We start from the raw sequence: 17307 nt of genomic DNA, 5'->3' as shown, positions 1-17307 counted from the left end.
CCGCTGCTCCCATTCATAGCTTGCTGCTATGAATCACATCACATGGTGCTGGTTTCCTGACTACAGCTCTTATAAGATGAGTAAAAGGAGGATTTTGGCATCCAGGTTGGGATACGGTGCATGTCAACTATTCCTTTTGGGGCATATCATTTGGAAGGGGTAAATGCTTCAGCTTTTCTGATCACATATATGTGTGCATCACTTTGACCACATGTACTGTTCAACTGGAATTTATAAGAAGGGGAATAGAGACAACCATGGCAATTATAGACCAGTGAGCCTTACTTCACTTGTAGGGAAAGTGTTAGAAAAGAGATAGGATTTATAACCATTTAGAGAGGAATAAATTGGTTAGGGATAGTCAAAACAATTTTGTGAAGAGTTGGTTGTGCCTCACAAACCTTACTGGGTTCTTTGAGAAGGTGACCAAACAGGTGGATTTCAGTAACACATTTGATATGGTACCCTGTGGTAGGCTGTTGCACAAAATACGGGGTCATGGGATTGAGGGTGATTTAGTGGTTTGGATCAGAAGTTGGCTAGCTGAAAGAAGACAGAGGGTGGTGGTTGATGGGAAACTTTCGTCCTGGAGTTCAGTTAATAGTGGTGTACTGCAAGGATCTGTTTTGGGGCCACTGCTGTTAGTCATTTTTTATAAATAACCTGGATGAGGGCATCGAAGGATGGGTTAGTAAATTTCTGGATGAGACTAAGATCACTGGAGTTGTGGATAGTGCCGAAGAATGTTGCAAGTTACAGAGGGACATAGATAAGCTGTAAAGCTGTACTGAGAGGTGGCTAATGGAGTTTATTAAGTTGGGAAGATGGTTGCCTTGGACTAGTTGGACTGAAGAGTCTGTTTCCATGCTGTATGATTCAATGACACTTTGACTCTCCTCCTCCCTTCTTATCCAGTGCAGTCACATTTGCCATCTTCCAAACTGCAGGAACCCATCTCAGAAGAATTTGCAAATGTGACCATTGTGACTTCTTTCCCTACAGTTGCCTGTTTCAATACTCTGGGATCCACTACTTCAGATCATTAAATCACGTTAGCAGTCTCCAGCACTATATCTGTAACTATTATTATCTTGTGGTTCTTCATTTAAACCTGTCTCTGCATTTTTCATCATTTTGTGGAGGTATTTCATATTTTCTTCAATGAAAATGTTCACAAAATATATGAAAGGTTTCTCCGCTGATTTTTTTATTATTCATAAATACTCCTGACACTGCTATATCTATTTTTGATAATCATTGCTTTTTTATATGCTTGTGGAAGTTTTTGCAGTCCAAATTTATGTTCTCGCTCATTTTTCTCTGATATTCAATTTTCTATTTCTTAATCTTTTTCTTCATCCTCTGTAATGAATTCTTAAAGGCTGCCAATCCTCAACATTGTAGGGTTCCTCATTTAATATGAAGTAATTGTTGTTGTTTTTCATTCCTATATCCAGTGATTTCAATAGAATACAGCATCGATGTAAAATAAGCTGCCAATTCACTACCAACTTTGTTAAACTAATGCGCTGTGATACAGCATCCATTCAGTAATGCATGATTCTGTTGACCAATTGTAATGACATATATCCATCTTGTAAGCTCAGTCAAAGCTTATTTCCTATTTCGACTAAAGATCAAAAATCTAAAGTACTTTTCCAGTAAATCACCTGCCCAACTTCCTCTTAAACACATTGGCTTCCCAAGCTGTGTATGGTACATGGAAACCTATCAGTGATGATGAAAGATTTCTCACCTCTCTTGGCATCGAAACTCATACGTTCTGCTTCCTTTGGGTGTCTTCCTGTAAAAAAAAAGTGTCATTCATTATTGTTAATTTAGTATCAGGGGCACCAAATGATGAGGGGCTGAGATAGAGTGGATACGACAGATTTCCGTGAGCAGAGAGGGTATTAACTAGAGATATTGATTTGAAGAAATCACTGGAAGGATTATAGAAGACATGAGAAGAAATCTTTCCCCATCCCCATGGGGATTTAGAGTTCTGACTGAAAATGGCAATGAAAGCAGAAACCCCCTTCCCATTTAAAATTTCCTGAGGTGTTGCAATGAGAGTCATAGAGTCATAGAGTCATACAGCTCAAAAACAGACCTTTCGGTCCAACTCGTCCATGCCAAACAGATATCCCAACCCAACCTAATTCCACCTGGCAGCATCCGCCCCATATCTCTCCAAAGCCTTCCTATTCATATACCCATCCTAATGCCATTTAAATGTTGCAGTTGTACCAGCCTCCACCATTTCCCCTGGCAGCTCATTCCACACACCCATCACCCTCTGCGTGAAAATGTTGCCCCTTAGGTTTTTTAAAACTTTTCCCCTCTCACTCTAATGAGTTCTGGACTCGCCCACCTTTGAGAAAAGACCTTGTCTATTTACCCTATCCATGCCCCTCATGATTTTATAAACCTCTATGAGGTCACCATAGAGCCTCCGATGCTCCAGGGAAAACAGCCCCAGCCTATTCAACCTCTCCCTATAGTACAAATCCTCCAACACTGGGAACATCTTTCTAAATCTTTTCTGAACCCTTCCAAGTTTCATAACATCCTTCTGATAGGAAAGAGACCAGAATTGCCCGCAATATTCTGAAAGTTGCCTACCGAATGTTCCGTACAGCAGCAACATGATCTCCCAACTCCTGTACTCAAGCTACAGACCAAGAATTGGAAAGTGGGAAAAGGCTGGAGTTTTTACAGCCAGCAAACACAAAATGAATTGAATGGACTGAAAAGGCAAATGCAGTTTAATATAGGTAAGCGTGAAGTCTTGCATTTTGGAAAGTCAAATCAAGGTAGGAGTTTCATGGTGAATGGTAGGGCCTTCAGGAGTGTAGTGGAACAGAGGGACCTTGGAGTTCAGGTGCATGGTTCTCTGAAAGTGGAGTCACAGGTAGACAGGGCAGTGAACAAGGCTTTTAGTACACTGGCCTTCAGTCAGGGCACGAGGTATAGAAGTTAGGAAGTCATGTTGCAGTTGTACAGGATATTGGTGAGGCCACATTTAGGGTACTGTGTTCAGTTTTGGCCACCTTGCTATAGGAAAGCTGTTATTAAATTGGAAAAAGAGCAGAAGAAATTTACAATGATGTTGCCAGGACTCAACGGTCTGAGTTATAGGGAGAGGTTGGACAAGCTCAGATTTTTTTCTTTCGAGCGTAGGAGACTGAGGGTAGATCTTGAGAGGAATGGAGATGGTGATTGCACTCAGTCTTTTCCCCAAGGTTGGGCAATTGAGGGCGAGATGCCATCAGTTTAAGGTCAGAGAGGAAAGAATTAAAGGGGACCTGAGGGGCGACGTTGTTCCACAGAGGGTAGAACATATATGGAATGAGCTGCCAGTGGAAGTGGGTGGGTACATTAACAACATTTAAAAGGTATTTGGACAAATACATGGATAGGAAAGGATTAGAAGGACATGGTCAAGTGCAGGGATATGGGTTTAGAGTGGACAGACATTTTGGTCAGTTTGGGCCAAAGGGCCTGTCTCCATGTTGTAGGACTCTATGACTTTCGCAAGGTTTGTGAAGGTTTGTAGCTCAGGTTGAGGTTTAGGGTGTAGGTTTGCTCGCTGAGCTGCAGGTTGGATATCCAGACGTTTCATTACCTGGCTAGGTAACATCATCAGTGGCAACCTCCAAGTAAAGCAAAGCTGTTGTCTCCTGCTTACTATTTATATCTTTCTCCTGGATGGGGTTCCTGGGGTTTGTGGTGATGTCATTTCCTGTTTGTTTTCTGAGGGGTTGATCGATGGTATCTAGATCTATGTGTTTGTTTATAACGTTGTGGTTGGAGTGTCAGGCCTCTAGGAATTCTCTGGCATGTCTTTGCTTAGCCTGTCCCAGGATAGATGTGTTGTCCCAGTCGAAATGGTAGTTTTTTTCATCCGTGTGGAGGGCTATGAGGGAGAGAGGGTTGTGTCTTTTTGTGGCTAGCTGGTGTTCGTGTATCCTGGTGGCTAACTTTCTTCCTGTTTGTCCTAGTGTTTGTGGCAGTCCTTGCATGGAATTTTATGACAACATGAAAAAAATGACAACAAACTCGCATTTCTGGACGTCACAGTAGAAAGAAAGGACAAGGGAGAATTACAAACCTGCACATACAGAAAACCGACAAACACTGACCAAATACTCAACTACACCAGCAACCATCCCAACACACACAAACGAAGCAGTATCAGTACACTATTCCAATGAGCCACCATACACTGCAGCACAGACAAACTTCGGAAAACAGAGGAGAACCACCTATACGATGTATTCAAGAAGAACGGATACTCAAAAAATACAGTCCGCAGATTCCTCAAGAAAAAACCACGACAAGCAGACCAAACACAGCCAGAAACCCTAACCACCTTACCATACATCAAAGAAGTTTCAGAAATGATAACCAGACTACTAAGACCCCTCGGAATCCTAGCAGCACACCAACTCACCAACACTCTCAAACAAAAACTAACAAACGTAAAAGACCCAGTACAACCCATGGACAAAACCAACGTCACCTACAAAATTCCATGCAGTGACTGCCACAAACACTACGTAGGACAAACAGGAAGAAAGTTAGCCACCAGGATACACGAACACCAGTTAACCACAAAAAGACACGGCCCTCTCTACCTCATAGCCCTACACACAGAGGAAAAAAACCACCAATTCGGCTGGGACAACACATCTATCCTGGGACAGGCTAAGCAAAGACATGCCAGAGAATTCCTAGAGGCCTGGGACTCCAACCACAACGCCATAAACAAACACATAGATCGAGATACCATCTATCAAGCCCTCAGAAAGTGAACAGGAAATGACATCACCACAAACCCCAGGAACCCCATCCAGGACAAACATATAAATAGAAAGCAGGAGACAACAGCTTCACTTCACTTGGAGGTCGCCACTGATGATGTTACCTAGCCAGGTAATGAAATGTCTGGATATCCAACCTACAGCTCAGCAAGCAAACCTACACCCTAAACTCTATGACTCTGTGCCTTAATGTCCTATTTAGATGTTTCCACCAGGATCTCCTGAGGTCATGAAAGACACTACGTAACAGTCTTTAAAGCAGGACATGTTGGGGTTTTTCTATGGGTGAGAGCAAATAAGTTGCACATGCCAGATGCCAGTATGAACACAGCAGTCTGAATGACCTTCACTTGTACTGTGGCCATCTTGTGAATCTAGGATTCAGGAATTCCAATATTAGTGTGAATCAGGCTTTTAACCTCTCTGAGATGTCAGCAGTTTCTGGTTGTGCACAGGAGGGAATGGAATTTGACAGATCTGATGTCCCTTCCCAAAGTTTCTCAAACACACCAGTGCTGTGATAATGCTCTCATTTTAAGAGATCGTTCAGTCCTTTTCTTGTAAAGAGAGGTTGTAAGGCAGACGCGGAGAACTGGCTATTGAACCCCTCTTCGTAAACAGTCTGGGAGGCCTTGGGTTTTTTTAACAGCCTGAATGGGTGTGGACAGCTCTCACAGATCCAGATTTCTGGGTTGTGGTTTTTTCAGCAACATCAGAAGAAATTGGGGTCTCAAAAGAGTTGGAAGCTTTGGTGAATATCTCCTAGCTGCTACTTTCTGAATCATCTCTTGATGTTTTTTTCCTCCTGGATTGGAGAACTGCATATGAGAATCTGTGTCTGGATGCTTCTTTTTGCCAAGGAGTGTGCTTATAATTAGTCATAGTTACTGTATATTATCCTGATAAGTTTCCAATAGGTTACATTATTCTAAATTCCTCTTTCTTTGGTTGTAATTTAACTCAAGAGTTTAAATAAATTGTGCTTTGCTTTACATCAAGTAGAGACACTTTACATTTGCCTTTAAAGTAAGAAAATGCTAGGGTCTGGCCTGCCTTCTTAAAATATTTTTGAGTCAGATCCATATCAATGTAGAGATGCTTCAATCAAGCTTCAAGAAATGGAACTCAGGACAAAAAGAATAGGAAGCAACTGGAATGAAGGTTTGTGGAAACTCAAGTGGTCAGTGAACAAAAAACTCTGTAAAAACATTGCATGAATATTCTAATAGGTTAATTGTGCTTAGCTATAAAATTTGTGACTTTTTAATGGTGATACACCTTTACTGGATTCTTCCTTTGCCTTGTTGTATATAAGTGATTGTTCTCCGACATGGTGAATAGGAATATTCAGTGGCATATTTCCCCAGTTCTTTGGCCTATCTTACCAAAGCATCAACTGCTGAAAGCAGGAACTTTAACTACCTGATCCAGATTGGAACACAGAGCACAGCCTAAAGTTAGCATGTTAAAAATCACACAACACCAGGTTATAGTCCAACAGGTTTAATTGGAAGCACACTAGCTTTCGGAACGACGCTCTTTCATCAGGTGATTGTCAAATAAACCTGTTGGACTATAACCTGGTGTTGTGTGATTTTTAACTTTGTACACCCCAGTCCAACACCGGCATCTCCGAATCATAAAGTTAGCATGTTATTGTGGAATCAATGTGCATCAAATTTCCTGACCTCTGCCACTGCAAGGTTACAGACATTATATCTGCAGGAACTGAGGCCAGGAGAATAACAGGCATTCCGAAAAATGAAGTGCCAACCTAGTAATGCTGCAACACTCAATTCCGTGCTTATCCTTTGAAGCAAAGGTCTGAATTGTTTGATATTTTTCTGTACATAGGACAGGAGATCACAGTCAATTGAATTTTGGATGCATCACTGGTCAGGATTTTCTCTTCTTGAATCCTTTTGCTACACTTGATATTTGTTCGTTTTCAAATGAGGCTGCAACAAGTTTAGTCTGGTTGCTTTAGGCACAGCAATCTTACAGAAGCTTCTCCCAGAATTAAATCAAAATCAAAACTTTGAAATGAAGCTTGAGAATGCCCTTGTAGCACTCTTCAGACTCTAGATCTTCATCGAAACTTCCACAGGACCATTAGGAATAGGCCAGTTGGCCCTTCAAGCTTGTGCTCTATTCAGTAAGATCATGGCAGATCTGACATTCCTCACATCCACTTTTTTGCCCTTTCCCCATAAACCTGGATTACCCTATCTCTTTCCCCCTTAAACAAATGCAAATACTCTTGTGGAAAGAATTCCCAAAGAAACACAACCATCTCACAGTAGAACTTGGTGCCCCTTTATTCTGAGATTAAGCTCTTTGGTTCTAGACTCTTTCATGAGGGGAAACAGATTCTCAGCATTTACCTTTCTGAGGAGAAAGTGAGGACTGCAGATGCTGGAGATCAGAGCTGAAAATGTGTTGCTGGAAAAGTGCAGCAGGTCAGGCAGCATCCAAGGAGCAGGAGAATCGACGTTTCGGGCATCCTTTCTGAGTCTGATATGTTTCAATGAGATCACCACTCATTTTTCTAAACTTCAGTGAGTAGAGTCCCAACCTTTGCTCATAAGACAACCTCTCCATATTGGGGATTACCCTCGTGAACCATCTCTAATGTATATCTTTCCATAAATAAGAGAACCAATACTATTTACAGTATTCCAGATGTGGACTCACCAGAACTGTGTACAGTTGCAGTAAGACTTCCCCATACTTATATTCCAATCCTCTTGAAATAAGGGCAAGCACCTCTTTAAAGCCTTCCTGATTACTTACTGCTACCTTTCTGTGCTTCATACACAAGTACCCCCAAGCCCCTTTGTGCTGCAACTTTCAGCAGTTTTCTTTATTTAAAGAATATTCTGTCCTTTTGCTCTCCCTTCCAAAATGAAGAGCTTCACACTTTCCATTAGTCAACATTTTTCCCACTTACTTAACTTATCAATATAATTCTGTAAACCGTTCGTATCCCCCTAATAACATGCATTTCCACCTACTTTCATGTCATCTAAAAATTTGGCTACATTCAAGTCCTTCCTCCAACTTATTAATATATATTATAAACTATAAGACATAGGAACATAAATTAGGCCATTCAGCCTGTCGAGTCTGCTTCACCATTCAATCGTGGCTGATAAGTTTTTCAATCCCATTTTCCTGTTTTCTCCCCATAACCCTTGATTCCCTTAATACTGAAGAACCTATCTATCTCAGTTTTAAATATACTCCATGACCTGGCCTCCACAACCTTGTGTGGCAATGAATTTCATAGATGCATCATTCTCTGATTGAAGAAGTTTCTCCTTATCTCCATTCTAAAAGGTCCTCCCTTTACTCTAAGGCTGTGCCTGCAGTTCCTAGTGTCTCCTACCAATGGAAACAACTTCCCAACAACTACTCAGTCCAGGCCATTCCGTATTCTGTATGTTTCAATTAGATGTCCCCTCATCCTAAACTCCATCGAGCATAGACCCAGAGTCCTCAAATATTCCTTAAATGTTAAGCTTTTCATTGCTGGGACCATTCTCATGAACCTCCTCTGAACACACTCCAAGGCCAATACATCCTTCCTGAGATATGTGGCCCAAAACTGTGCACAATACTCCAAATGTGGTCTGACAGGACCCTTATAGGGCCTCAGAAGTACATCCCTGCTTCTATATTCAAGTCCTCTCAAAATAAATGTCATCATTGCATTTGCCTTTCAAACTACTGACTCACCCTGCAAGTTTACCTTGAGAGAATCCTGGACTAGAACTCTCAAGTCTCTTTGTACTTGTTAATGTTCTCCCCATTTAGACAATAGTCCATGCCTCTATTCTTCCTACTAAAGTGCTTGACCTCACACTTTCCAATGTTGAACTCCACCTGCCACTTCTTTGCCCATCTCCTAAGCTGTCCAATTTCTATTGCAACCTCCCTGCCTCCTCAATGCTACCTGTCCCTCTAGATATCTTTGTATTGTCTGCAAACTTAGCCAGAATGCCCTCAGTTCCTTTATCTAGATTGCTAATGTTTTATAAACAGTTGTGGTTGCAGCACTGATCCACGTGGAACTCCACTGGCCACGGGTTGCCAATCCGAAAAAGAACCCCTTCTCCCCACTCACTCCTTCCTGCTCATTAGTCAATTCTTATCCATGCCAAAATACTACCTCCATCACTTTGAGCTCCTCCCTCATGACTTAACCTTTTGTGAGGTACCATGTCAAATGTCTTCTGGAAGTCAAAATACAACACAACTACCAGTTCCCCTCTAATCACTCTGATCGAGACTTCCTCAAAACATTTTAATAAGTTCGCTGCACATGAATCCCCTTTCATGAAGCCATATGGATTATACTTTTTTAGATTATGATTTTTCAAATGTGCTGTTATTACCTCCTTAATAATTAATTCCAACATTTTTCCAAGAATAGCTGTGAGGCTAATTAGCCTATAGTTACCTGATTTTTATTTCTCTCCCATTTTGAATAAGAGTTTCATATTGACAGTTTTCCAGTTTTCCAGTAATTCTCCTGAATCGAAGAAGTTTTGGACCATTGAATCCACGATTTCTGCAGCTACCTCTTTTAGGATCCTAGGATGCAAGCTACCAGGTTCAGTGGTCTCACCAGCCTTTAGCCCCATTAGTTTGTCTAATACTACTTCTCTCATGATAGGAATAGTTGTTAATTCCTTCCCCTGTATTCTTTGGTGAGCAAATCTTTGAAAAATGTACTATAGTTTTAGGTTAGATTAGATTCCCTACAATGTGAAAACAGGCCCTTCGGCCCAACAAGCCCACACCAACCCTCCGAAGAGCAACCCACCCCCCTGCATTTACCCCTGGCTAATGCACCTAACACTACAGGCGATTTAGCATGGCCAATTCACCCGACTTGCACATCTTTGGACTGTGGGAGGAAACCAGAGCACCCGGGGAAACCCACACAGACACGGGGAGAATGTGCAAACGCCACACAGACAGTTGCCCGAGGTGGGAATTGAATCCGGGTCCTTGACGCTGTGAGGCAGCAGTGCTAACCATCGAGCCACTGTGCCACCCCATCATAGTTCTATCAAGGATCTGTAAAGATGTATCAAGGAGAGTGGAAAAAGGTAAACCGGTAGATGTAGTGCTTGTGGATTTCCAAAAGACATTTGATAAAGGTAGCATAAGTGCTCTGACAACTTCCCATCGGGTTGAGTAAATGCCAATATCTTAGAAGTACTGGAACAACTTGGCGAGGGGCTCAGCTTGTTCTGGGACACATGCTTCAGTACTGCAGTCAGAAAGTTGTCAAGGCTCAAAGATTTCAGTTCTCAGTCATTCCTTTTATATTATAAGGAGTGAATTGAACTGGCTAAAGATTGGCTTCTGCAATGATGGGGAGGAGGAGAAACTGTCATTGTTTTGTCTAGAATGAAATGCAAAAAAATGTAAAGAACTGTGGATGCAGGAAATCAGGAATAAAAACAGGAACTGCTGGGAAAACTCAGCATATCTGGCAGCACCTGCGGAGAGGAATCAAAGTGAATGTTTCAGGTCCAGTGACCAGTTATGGATGAAGCCAAAGCCCCTCAAAACATTTCAATAAAGTGGCCTAGACCCTAATTTTGCCAGTTGTTTTAAGCAGGTGTAACACGGGTATTCCAGGGAGGATGCAGCTAATCAACCCAGTTAATTTTAAACAAAACAGAATTTATTTACAAGGTTACCGAATGAAACACAAACAAAAAATAACAGAATACAGAACAACTTAACCTGTCTGAAAACCCAACAGATTATACTAATTGAATGATGCTGTTCCCAATTCTTGCAACAATCCCCATGAATGCTTTTGCTTAATTAGATGTGGCTAATACTGAGGCAGTGGTTAAAACAGCTTTCAGGTTGTCAAATGCCGAATGACAGTCTACTGTCCACTGAAACTCCTTGCCTTTCTTCAGTAATTCAGTGAGTGGAGCAGACACACTGCTAAAATTTGGTACGAATTTTCAATAAATTCCGCTCAATCCCAGGAATCACAGTACTGCTTTTTTTAATGTTGATAGTATGGAAACTCCCCAATTACCTTTGTTTTTGCATCCCATGGGGCCATTTGTCCATGTTCAATAACATGACCCATGAAGGTGACTTGAGCATTGGCAAATTCACTTTTAGCCAGGTTTATCACCAAGCCTGCCTTCCAAAGTCGATCGAACAAGTCTGATAAATGTTGCAAATGTTCCTTCCATGTGTGTCTAAAAATCACCAGGTCATCAATATATATAACACAATTGGGTAATCCGTCAATGATCATATTGGCTAGTCTCTGAAATGTAGCTGGTGCATTTTTCCTACCAAATGGCATGACTTTAAACTGATACTGTCCATTGGGCATTACGAAAGCTGAAATTGCCTTTGTTGTTTTTTGACAAAGATAACTGCCAGTATATACTGAGCAAGTCCAGCTTAAAATATAAATTGCTTGCCCCATCTTTTCAACACAGTTTTCCAAATGTGGAATCAGATATGCATCAGCCTTTGTAACTGTATTGATTTTGCAATAGTCCACACATAATCATTGGGTATCATCTGGTTTTGGCACGATTACTAAAGGGTGAGCTCCAGTCACTGTAACTCATTTCGATAATGTCGTCTTGGAGCATGTGTTCAATTTCCTTTTGAACCTGTGTCTACTTTAGAGGGTTATGCCTGTAAGGATATTGCTTACTTGGAACAGTATCTCCTATATTTATGTCATGCATAAAAGTTGATGCTTTGATAAGATAGAACAAAGAATTGGGGAAATATGTCACTGAATATTCGTATTCATCATGTTAGTACTTCAGATCTTATTTCCACATATCTCCATATGCGATAGTAATAACTCTTTCAGGTCATTTCGATTTTCATCTGGAAGGTAACTCAATAATTTATCTCAATTTTTGATAACTTCCTGTTGATCAATTTAATTTGAGGAATGTCCAGTTCAGAATTCTCTGAACTTGGTTCTTCCCTCTGTGCTGTGACCAATAACACAGTCTCCTTTGGCTTTCCTTCCTTGTCAAAATAACTTTTGAGCATATTCATATGACACACTCTGCAAGATTTCTTTCTGTCTGGCGTCCTTATCAAAGTTCACCTTTGGGTGGCAGGGTGGCTCAGTGGTTAGCACTACTGCCTCAAAGCACCAGGGACCTGGGTTCAATCCCAGCCTTTGGCGATTGTGTAAAGTTTGCATGTTCTCCCTGTGTCTGCGTGGGTTTCCACTGGATGCTCTGGTTTACTCCCACAATCCAAAGATGTACAGGTTAGATGAATTGCCCACAGTGTTCAGGAATGTGTAGGTTAGGTACGATAATCAGAGTAAATGTAGACCGGTAGAGGAATGGGTCTTGGTTACTCTTCGTAGCATTGGTGTGGACTTGTTGGGCCAACATGGCCTGTTTCCACACTTTAGGATTCTATGATTCACTCAATTACCTTTCGACTTGATAAGATCCACTAATCCTTGCTTTTAAAGGTTCACCTATCACTGGAAGTAACGCTAACGCCTTATCTTCGATAGCAAAATTGCAAGTTTTTGATTTCTTGACTGCTTCCTGTTTCATTGTATGCTGTGATACTTTTAAATGATGTCTAGCCAACTCCCCCACTCTATTTAATTGTTTCCAAAAATTTGACACATAGTTTAAATATGTGGTCTCTGAATTCTGACTTAGCAATTTCTCCTTAATCAATTTTAATGGTCCTCTCACTTTATGCCCAAAAACTAATTCAAATGGACTGAATTTGGTCGAATCATTTGGTGCATCTCTGATTGAAAAAAATTGCAAATGGAATTCCCTTATCCCAATCATCAGGATAGTCATGACTATAAAACCTCAACATGGTCTTTAATGTCTGACACCACCTTTCCAACACTCCCTGCGATGCTGGATGGTACGCAGCGGGTTTGAATTGTTTTATTTCTAAGCTGTCCATAACTTGAATAATTTTGATGTAAAGTTTGACCCTTAATCTGATTGTATCTTGGGGGTAGTCGGTACATGGTGAAAAATTTGAGTAATTCCTCTACAATCATTTTAGCTGATATTTCATATCAGAACAGCCTCTGGAAATTGAGCAGACACCTTCACTATTATTAATAAATAGTGATTCCCACACTTTGTTTCAGGTAAAGGTTATACACAATTAATTAAGACTCCTGTAAAAAGTTCCTCAAATGCACGAGTAAGTATTAAAGGTGCAGGTTTTATTACTGCCTGCGATTTTCCAACTACCTGACATGTATGACATGTCTGGGAAAATTCAACTACATCCTTGTGCAGTCCAGGCCAGTAAAAATGTTTTTGTATTTTAGCTTCAGTTTTTCGCACTCCTAAATTACCCCTAAAGGTAGTTCATGTACCATTTGCAACACCTCCGTTCTATAACCCACTGGCAATACGACTTGATGAACTTCTGTCTGAACCTTCTGAACTTTCTCATCTTCCTGAATATGTGGTGGTCTCCATTTCCTCATTAAGACATCATTTTTAAGATAATAACATTCAGGGATGCATTCAGGTTCTTTTTCTGTGTATACCTTTTGGTACAATTGCTTTAAATTTTCATGTTGCTGATGTAACTGCTAATTTAACTGAATGAAAGATGTCTGCTTTGTCATCTATCAGCTCCTGGTTTTTGTCCACCATCTGATCAAACCTGACCTCTGCTAATTCCACTTCAACTTTCTTAACTGTACTCTTTGATCTCTCCTGTTTCAACTGATGACTTTGTGACCTCACTATCACACAGTCAGGAAAAGTCCCAACAGATGTGTCCTGTAATAGCTCAGTTGCCTGAGTTTCCACTGGCTTTTCAACCACAGCAGACACTCCTACCTGTGAAATAGCTATATCATTATCAAGGACAAATTGTATTCCTGGAGCTGAGTGTTTGTCCACTACTCCTACTACAACTTTGTCACTCTTCACTGGACACACCATCCTCACTCTACATAACTGAGTGCTTCTTGACTCACCATGAATTCCCGTTACTAGTACCTTTTCTGGGAACATGCCCTCATCTATTTTGAAAGCCCTTATCCACCTATCAAAATTATTTTGTTTGATCCTTTCAAACTCAATGTAGGTTTGACCAGGGTCCCTTCTTATATTTCTGAAATGTTGTCTGTAGGCTTCTGGCACAAGCTGATATGCACTAAAATGGCTTTTTCCCCTTCTCATAAGCCCCAGATACCTCCTTTGATAGTGATGTGAATACGTCACTAACTCTACCGACAACTTTTGTTTGGATCAACAAAAGCCACATGGTCATTGGCACTGCATTTGTTTAGCCACCTTTTCAAATGAGATGAAAAAGCTTCATATTTCCTCATCCTGCAAGATTACAGATTGAGAGGATCCTATATTTCTTAATATTATAACCTCTTTACCTGCTGCTCCTGACCTATGTGAGTAAACTTTATCTTTGCAGGTATGTGGTTTAAGAACCTCTGACCAGGTTGTACATTCTGGTGCAGCTTTCCAGCCTCCACTGTGTTTTCTGTTACCATTCCAACAAAATTTACTGGCTTATCCTGTTTTCTGATATCTAGCTTTTCTTAACCTACCAACACTGTGATTTCATGTGGCCTACTTTATTGCAGTGAAAATACCAGAGCTTTTTAATTTCTCTGTCCCATTCAAGGGTTTCCTTTTTACCCTCTGATACGTTATTCTTATGATCTTCACCGAGATCTACCTTTCCCTTTCCAAGCAAGGATTTCTCCTGTCTGCAGTTCCTAAACCTCCAAAATTGATTTTGGAAGCCAAACTTTGATTTATGGACCAACTCATAATCATCAGCCATTTCAGCTGCTAATCTCACCATTTTAACTCTCTGCTCTTCCACAAGTTTTCACGACTTAAGGAAGTGAATTTTTGAACTTCTCCAAAATAATTATCACTCGAAGAGTGTCATTGGTGTGCTGTATTTTAACCTCCTTATACACCTATCAAAATAATTTTGTTTGATCCTTTCAACCTCAAAGAGTCCCTCCTTAGATTCCTGAAACCTTGTCAGCAGGCTTCTGGCACAGGCTCATACGCATTTAGGTTGGTTTTATTCACGTCCTCATAAGCCCCAGATACCTCTTCTGATAGTGATGTGAATACCTCACTAGCTCTACCTACAAGTTTTGTTTGGATCAACAAAAGGTACTTGGTCACTGGCTACCACATTTGTTTAGTCACCTGTTTGAAGAAGTTGATAAAGGCTTCCACGTGTTTCTCATCAAATTTAGGCAATGCTTGAATATATTTAAACAGTTTCTCACCAGGCTTTCAGCCACTATGGGCTTGCTCATCCTCACTCGCTACCCCATTAAGCTTTCCTTCAGCCTCATCTCCAAAGTGTTAAGCTGACTTTCCTGTCTAAGTGTCTCCTAACTCCAGCGTGTCTCCTAACTCCAGTGTGTCTCCTAACTCCAGCGTGTCTCCTAACTCCAGCGAGTCTCCTAACTCCAGCCTGTCTCCTAACTCCAGCATATCTGCTAACTCCAGCGTATCTGCTAACTCCAGCGTGTCTGCTAACTCCAGCCTGTCTCCTAACTCCAGCGTATCTGCTAACTCCAGCGTATCTGCTAACTCCAGCCTGTCTCCTAACTCCAGAATATCTGCTAACTCCAGCGTATCTGCTAACTCCAGCGTATCTGCTAACTCCAGCGTGTCTGCTAACTCCAGCGTGTCTCCTAACTCCAGCGTGTCTCGTAACTCCAGCGTGTCTGCTAACTCCAGCGTGTCTCCTAACTCCACTGTGTCTCCTAACTCCAGCTTGTCTGCTAACTCCTGCGAGTCTCCTAACTCCAGCATGTCTCCTAACTCCAGCGTGTCTCCTAACTCCACTGTGTCTCCTAACTCCAGCTTGTCTCCTAACTCCAGTGTATCTGCTAACTCCAGCAGGTTTGCTAACTCCAGCGTGTCTCCTAACTCCAGCGTGTCTCCTAACTCCAGCGTGCCTGCTACTCCAGCGTGTTTCCTAACTCCAGCTTGTCTGCTAACTCCAGCGTGTCTCCTAACTCCAGCGTGTCTCCTAACTCCAGCGTGATTCCTAATTCCAGCGTGTCTCCTAACTCCAGCGTGTCTCCTAACTCCAGCGTGTCTGCTAACTCCAGCGTGTCTGCTAACTCCAGTGTGTCTCCTAACTCCAGCGTGTCTGCTAACTCCAGTGTGTCTCCTAACTCCAGCGTGTCTCCTAACTCCAGCGTGTCTGCTAACTCCAGCGTGTCTCCTAACTCCAGCGTGTCTCCTAACTCCACTGTGACTCCTAACTCCAGTGTGTCTCCTAACTCCAGCGAGTCTCCTAACTCCAGTGTATCTGCTACCTCCAGCAGGTTTACTAACTCCCGCTTTTCTCCTAACTCCAGCGTGTCTGCTAACTCTAGATTGTCTGCTAACTCCAGTGAGTCTCCGAACTCCAGCGTGTCTCCTAACTCCAGCGTGTCTGCTAACTCTAGATTGTCTGCTAACTCCAGCGTGTCTCCTAACTCCAGCGTGTCTGCTAACTCTAGATTGTCTGCTAACTCCTGCGTGTCTCCTAACTCCAGTGTGTCTCCGAACTACAGCTTGTCTCCTAACTCCAGCGTGTCTCCTAAATCCAGTGTGTCTAATAACTCCAGCGTTTCTCCTAACTCCATGTGTCTCCTAACTCCAGCGTGTGTCCTAACTCCAGCTTGTCTCCTAACTCCAGCGTGTCTCCTAACTCCACTGTGACTCCTAACTCCAGTGTGTCTCCTAACTCCAGCGAGTCTCCTAACTCCAGTGTATCTGCTACCTCCAGCAGGTTTACTAACTCCCGCTTTTCTCCTAACTCCAGCGTGTCTGCTAACTCTAGATTGTCTGCTAACTCCAGTGAGTCTCCGAACTCCAGCGTGTCTCCTAACTCCAGCGTGTCTGCTAACTCTAGATTGTCTGCTAACTCCAGCGTGTCTCCTAACTCCAGCGTGTCTGCTAACTCTAGATTGTCTGCTAACTCCTGCGTGTCTCCTAACTCCAGTGTGTCTCCGAACTACAGCTTGTCTCCTAACTCCAGCGTGTCTCCTAAATCCAGTGTGTCTAATAACTCCAGCGTTTCTCCTAACTCCATGTGTCTCCTAACTCCAGCGTGTGTCCTAACTCCAGCTTGTCTCCTAACTCCAGCGTGTCTCCTAACTACAGCTTGTCTCCTAACTCCAGCTTGTCTCCTACCTCCAGCGTGTCTCCTAACTCCAGTGTGTCTCCTAACTCCAGCGTGTCTCCTAACTCCAGTGCGTCTCCTAACTACAGCTTGTCTCCAAACTCCAGCGTGTCTCCTAACTCCAGCGTGTCTACTAACTCCAGCTTGTCTCCTAACTCCAGCGAGTCTCCTAACTCCAGCTTGTCTCCTAACTCCAGCGTGTCTCCTAACTCCAGTGTGTCTCCTAACTCCAGCTTGTCTCCTAACTCCAGTGTGTCTCCTAACTCCAGCGTGTCTC

This window comes from Chiloscyllium punctatum, chromosome 6, assembly GCF_047496795.1.
Source record: "Chiloscyllium punctatum isolate Juve2018m chromosome 6, sChiPun1.3, whole genome shotgun sequence".
Taxonomy (NCBI): domain Eukaryota; kingdom Metazoa; phylum Chordata; class Chondrichthyes; order Orectolobiformes; family Hemiscylliidae; genus Chiloscyllium; species Chiloscyllium punctatum.
The sequence above is the reverse complement of the archived record's forward strand: the minus strand, read 5'-3'. Positions refer to the sequence as shown.